The following is a 7,500-nucleotide window of genomic DNA, read 5'->3' as shown; positions in this document are numbered from 1 at the left end:
AAACAAAGGCAGATGGCGCTGTATGTGCAGGGGTGTTTAATGTGGTAAGACTTTTCCATAGGTGTTTGAAGAAATAATACGATTCGGTATTTCAAGTCCGTATATGGCAACAGATATTTTGCATGCCTGTGAATATACATGCGTTGGCATGTACGTCTATATATATATATATATATATATATATATATATATATATATATATATATATATATATATATATATATATATATATATATATATATATATATATATATATATATATATATATATATATATATATATATATATATATATATATATATATATATATATATATATATATATATATATATATATATATATATATATATATATATATATATATATATATATACATATACAGCCATGTCTCACAACAGGAGGATGCCTAGACGATACACGACAATGATCATTGGTACATATTCATACCCTAACGGCTGATTCGTGCATGAACCGTCGGTGTATAAAACTCCCTTGATACCTGAGGCAAGTTCAACCCTTTTCACACACACATACAGTGCCATCCTCCTTTGTTCTGCGCTCTCTCTCTCTCTCTCTCTCTCTCTCTCTCTCTCTCTCTCTCTCTCTCTCTCTCTCTCTCTCTTGCTTCCTGGGTGTTAAGGCCATTACTTTCCAATAGCCCTTTCCTAACATCTATCAAGCTCTTCCTAAACTCTCTTCTCATCCTTTTCTTAACACTTCCGAAATGTACACTTTTATCAGCCTATCATACTCCATTCTTTCCACGTGACCGAACCACCTCAAACCATTCTCGTCCATCCTTTCATCTACATTAACAATTCATTTCTACAGCTTCAATCTTTCACTTTTATTTTGACTCAACATCCACACTTCCTTTCCCTAAGGGAGAGTTGGCTCATAAATTCCTTAATACATTCTAACTTCAGCTTCCCTATACTCTTCTAATTTTTCTCGAACACTTTGCACAAATGCTGCTATTTTCCTTGCTTTACCTGTTACTCATATCCTCTCATCGTACCATCATCCATTAATTATTTATTCCCTACATACAGAAGAATCAACGCCTTCCATTTTCTCACCATTCACGCTCTCTCTCTCTCTCTCTCTCTCTCTCTCTCTCTCTCTCTCTCTCTCTCTCTATATATATATATATATATATATATATATATATATATATATATATATATATATATATATATATATATTTATATATATACCATTCAAAACTTACATATGTATCTTATACATCAGAAGGCATGACATTATACATACGAATTAGATATGTATAGAAAAATAAATTTACATAAGAAATTTATTCCCAAATATACACCACAGGCGTCATAAGCACCTCATTCCTTAACAAGTAATCATACAAATTTATGAATCTATCGATCCCCAAGAAGAGATCATTAATAAAGCAAAAACAGTGAATGCTGAATGCCAGCAATAATCTGCTTTCCACAAAGCACGTAAAGCGAGCACCTAATCCGGGCAAGGCATTGTTCACGTGCACAAAAGGCAACGCGCGGATGCAAAGCCAAGGCTGAGAGCCTCCCTTCCTCCCGCCCTCTGGATATTTCGTACCATTCGTCAGAAGATATGTTTTCCACGTCGTTCTTCCTTCTCCCACTTTCATTCGCGCCTTTCTCTCCCGTTTTCATTCTTTTTTGTGATGAAGCGTCTGGCCTCTAGAAACGGTTTAATTTCTCTAGTTATATATTCTTTGCATCCCGTCTTTGTAACCATTTCTCAAAACAGGATATCTACTAAGATTTTCTTCCTTTTTTCACTTCCTTTATCTCTTTCCGTGTGAAAACTGGGGTTCACTGAGGTCTGTGATTACGCTTCGGTCATTTTCTCCGGTTGTTATTATTACTGACCTCAGCTTCTGCGTTTGTCATCGCTGGCATACTGTGAGTTAAAACCTCAAGCACAAACTTTCGCATTCACATATATTTTTTTGTGTGCGCACCGAAAATTCACAAAGACAAACATGCATTTATTCAGATATCATACAGTGTTCAAGTTGAGTAATTCTTTAAAATTTGCATAAGTATTTATCATTTTTTCTAAGTCAAAAGCGACATGAAACGATTTTAAAGAAATCCCATATCGAGAAGCGGTACAGGAAAAAGATAACAATGGGAATAAACTTGAGGGAGGCGAAGGGAAAAAGGCCTTGTGAATGAAGGAAAAGAATGAGAAGGAAATGATATGGATCACGGTGATTTCTAAACATCTGCAAATGACGAATCTTTTCCCGGAAACACACCTATGCTGCGTAACGAGGAAACATGGCACATAATTACAAAAGTATTACGAACCACTATAAGTTAGAAAGCTAGTTACATTGTTTCATACGTCACACGACCATTTCTTGAAAAGGAAACCTTTCTATTCATACGTGAAGTCGCTTTCAGTGTCCAAAACTGGAAATTTTGACGAAATCTGAACAAGCGACCTCAACTGAAACAGAAATGTTTATATCGATCCGGTTCGGTCGTGTTCGAATCGGTTCATCCGCCATACAGGTTCTGAAAATGAAGTATAATTCGTAAAAGTCTTTGTAGGAAATAGAAGTAAAATCACGGGCAGACAGAAGGAGACGATCTCCTTTCGTGAACATTTATGCAGGATGGTCGGACTTGATACCTACTTCGACTAAAATCCCTTCAATCTTCTAAAAAGAGATGTGGTGACAAGATACACGTGACAGACACCTTAACGGAATTCGAATGCGAGATAACACTATAGTCCCCAGACTTTGTGTGGGGAATAATAATAATAATAATAATAATAATAATAATAATAATAATAATAATAATATTGTGATCTTTCCAATCGCACTAAACTATCACTCCCAGAGAAACATAAAGGGTATGTGGGATATTCACTTCACAATTCTGACAGAAAATGAGAATTGGGTAATTATTTTACGGATCCTAATTGTTAGCTACGTGACCGATATCCTTTGCAAACGCTTATATTTAGTGTACATCAAGAGAGTGAAGAGCAATCTTATGAAGAGTTCTTTTTATATTTTGTTTTTCTTTTTTCATAATTACCACTCTTACAATAACCATAACCTGCTTTGTTTCCACTCTTTTGTTCTTATAATAACTGATGTCCGTCCGCCTTTCAAAGCGCTTTTAAAAAGGTTTGACTTTGCATTCGATGAGATTAATAATAATCCATACATGCATATATATATGTGTGTATATATATATGTGTGTGTATTTATTTAATTCATGTCTGTCTACTACATAAAAATAAACTGTAATGTACACCCGACTGCAATATGCTCTCGAATTTCAAAAGGCAGAATAAATTAACCACTAAAATAAACTGAATGTAACGTTATTTATCCTCTGTTTCAAAAGCCAGAATAAATTAACCACTCTAACTTATTTATCTCTCTCTCTCTCTCTCTCTCTCTCTCTCTCCAGAATGACGTAAATTTATTTAATCCTTTTACTCTGACGACGCAAGTCATTACTGATGCCGTTATTGCTTTTTTTTGGAATCCTGAGCCCTGTGACCTTCTGGAATTTTAGTGAATGAAATAATCTGAGAGAGAGAGAGAGAGAGAGAGAGAGAGAGAGAGAGAGAGAGACGTATCCATTTCACAAAAGCACATATATAAAAAATTGCGAGTAGCACTGTCATAAAAGGGGTTAAGTAATTTACAAAACCAGTATATTGGATGAAATAAAGTTTAACATGAGCCTAAAAACAATTCCCGGCCTTAAACATGAATATACATCGTCTTGTCTACTTCGGGAAACTCTTTCGCAGTTGCAGTGCAGCATATTAGCGAGATCAAGCTATGCCATGCAGCAAAATGCATATTGCACAGGTCCAATTACTAAGAACAGCGTATCACTGTACCTGATCTCTCTGCAATTCGCGAGGCAATTCTGCACTTGTATGTGCTGGCAATTTAACAAATGTGGGCACATTCTTGGTACATTCCTCTGTCGAAATTGTGACCCGAAGTTTATATTAGATGTGGAGCACCCTACAGGAATGAATTAATATTGCATATTCAAATAAACTGGAAATTATATATCTGTCCCAAATATCCGTGAGGCTCCTGACTTTCTTCTGGCTGGCTAATGCAATTGATTTGTAACCTCTGGTGACTGACGGGCAGGATGAGCTTTAGTCAATCTAGATCATTTTCAGCGATATCGGCGGCAGATATTTACCGTCACCACCAAAAAATGAAAAACAGATTACGTACGCAGTCTGCATGTGACATCAAAAAAGCTGGTAACTGCCTAGTGGTCTACCCAGAAAATTCAGCAAGTAGTAGAGAATATTAGGCGGCAGGCACTTAACACAGCATTTAACATAACAATTATTTGCACAACTCCTAAAAAATTCTTAGAAAGCGTCTTTTTTGCTTTTCATTGATCTATCAGTAAAGTTAAACGAATAGAATCTCCATGATTGACATCACTTGAATGAATGGCCCATTTTAATTGCGTAAATTAATGTATTAAAAGCTAGGCCAATATTACGCAAATTACAAACACCATGCCACAATGGCCCCAATGACTTTTACTCTAATTCTCATTATAGAAAGAATGAAATGAATACAGAGAGAGAGAGAGAGAGAGAGAGAGAGAGAGAGAGAGAGAGAGAGAGAGCAACAACAAAAGTAATTTCTCCAGATTAAATATATCTTTGAAAAAGGCACAACATACTCGAACAGAGATCATAATTTTCAAATGTCCTCAAAATACCGCAAGCTGATAATACAGAACTAAATAAAATACGACCTCTAATTTCCTGGCAAAAGACGACGAAGAAAAAGGAAAAAAAGGCGTATCAGAAGTCTGAATAAGCGCGGAATCTTCCAGACCCTACCGCTCTCAATCCCTTTCTATATCTCTCCCCAAACCCCCACTCCATTCTATTCCATTCCATTCCATTTTCGGAATCACCTCCACATAAAACCGCCATTTACTCAACCAACAAAAATTAAATTTCGGAGCAAACTCCATCGTGGAGAAATACCTTTAATTTGGCTCAAGTGCCAAGGCGGAGATCAAACTCAAATATTACGGAATATCCATATCGGGAGGCCATCCACATCCTACAATCCAGCTCTTATGAAAGACCCTACTTGAATGAGGTTAATGGAAGAGCAAATGCGAGGACGATTTCGAAATGGCTATCACGCCAATTATAGACCTTGAGAAAGGCTTTTAAACACAACAGATGTTGAATGGTTGAACCTATATGAAGAGAGAGAGAGAGAGAGAGAGAGAGAGAGAGAGAGAGAGAGAGAGAGAGAGAGAGAGAGAGCATCTTAAATTACTGCACATTTGAATACTGAGAGCACGTGTGGATGAAAATCTGCCTACCCTCGTACAATTTGCAGATTTTATTCTAATACGGGTCCAGATGTTGAGGCAGGAAAAGGATTGGCTTGCTGTTTCATTCCCCCTTTTCTCATCATATTCTGTTGTTATGGTATTTTCCCTCCCTTGTTTTTTTCTCCAGTTCCCGTTCCATAATTTTCTCTTGCCTTTGCGATAAGCAATATAAACATTAAAATAAGAATCGTTTATCAGCATAAAAATTTGAAGGAGAATATAGCTTAAGTAACTATTCGTTTTAGTACAGTATGCAGACTTCAATAACACGTTCCCGTCGTTGCAGGGGGATGAATATCTCTTTGACAATCTATATATCATCCTGAAAATTGAAACTGCACAACGCATAACAGCATGGATAATACCAATAATAAAAATGAGACCACAGATGACCAAATTCGACTTTCAAGCCTCGGCACTATGTATACAAATAATCTCACTTGCTTTTATTAATTAGGCTTTTGGCTTCTTTGAGCGAATTTGATAGCATCACCAGCCTTAACAAGTCAAACTCTGGTCATGCTAAAAGAACAAGAGACTTGAAACGAAAACAGTATGTTGATTAAAAAAAAAAAAAAACATTCAGCAATAATTGAAGAAGTCGATGTAATCTTTAAACAAGTGAAAATTGCTCCGAAGTTTCTTTGGCACAAACGAGTTTTCTGTACAGTGTATAACTGCCGTAAGAAACCCTCAGCCACGGTCCATGAAACTTGCAGCCACGGCCCGGTGGTGGCCCGTGTTGTTGGCACCTATAGCGGTGACAGACGCATGATCATGGCTAACTTTAACTTTAAAAAAATGAAAATTACTGAGGCTAGAGGGCTGCAATTTGGTATGTTTGATGATTGGAGGGTGGATGATCAACATAACAATTTGCAGCCCTCTAGCCTCAGTAATTTTTAAGATCTGAGGGCGGACAGAAAAAGTGCGGACGGACAAACAAATAGCCATCTCAGTAGTTTTCTTTTACAGAAAACCAAAAAAGCTATCATCACCAAAATTAACACAACGCTTGTTGGATCATACAAAATCCTAAAAGAACAAGCTCTAGGCAAGAAAAAATCAATTTTCCTCTACTTCAAACAATCTCGCTGACATCTCATCTAGAGAAACATTAAAAATTGCAGCAATGTTTATGATAAAGAATCAGCGCAATTGTATACTTGCACTTCGGCTAGCACGCTTTCAAGAAAAATCTCTTACCATCCCATTCCTTAATGATTTTCAATTCATCACTTTCGTATAATAAATTGAATAAACTTTATATTTCGCATTCTGTATACAATCAACCCAGGTTCCTTTCAAGTTTATTTTACTGTATTTCATAAAGGATTTAATGATTAGAAATGGAATTTAGGATGGGAAATACATGCATTATACCCAGGAACAAATCAGTTACTCTGAGTCTAAATATAGGACATAAAACACTCCCTATTCAGTCACTAAACTGTTCCTGATCTCAGTTCATTTTTGCCCTCAGACAAATGATAATGACTACAAGCCACTCCAAACGAACAAATGGGGCTGTGAAACCACCAATATAGCCTATTTTTTTCACTTCAAACATCTTCACACAGATGATGAGATCTTAATGGAGACAGCGAAAGCTTCTGTAATATATCTTATTTTTATGTATCTATAATGTACGTATAACACAATGTTTTACTAAATACTACAAATGAGTGCAGCTTTCTATAATAATATACTGTCTATAAATATATATATATATATATATATATATATATATATATATATATATATATATATATATATATATTATATATATATATATATATATATATATTGTTACGTGTGAGGGTCTTGGTTGATCATGATTATTCAATTTACGTAGTTTTCACGGCCCTGCAAACCAAGATTACACGTAACCTGCCACTTGAAGCCAAAAGTTAACCTCAAAGACAGTCGTTAATTAGCCAAGGTCGCCAGTTAAGGTTATTAACCTTAACAAAGAATATTTGAGATGAATTTGATTTTAAAACATAACTTCCCAAACATTCAGTCATAAAAGCATCGAGACTTAACCTGATTTTGCTTACCCTAAATCATTATTTTACTGGAATAACGGGGTTGAAAGCTAACAATATAATAATTT

This window comes from Macrobrachium rosenbergii, chromosome 15 (genome assembly GCF_040412425.1).
Source record: "Macrobrachium rosenbergii isolate ZJJX-2024 chromosome 15, ASM4041242v1, whole genome shotgun sequence".
Lineage (NCBI taxonomy): Eukaryota > Metazoa > Arthropoda > Malacostraca > Decapoda > Palaemonidae > Macrobrachium > Macrobrachium rosenbergii.
Note: the sequence above shows the minus strand (reverse complement) of the source record.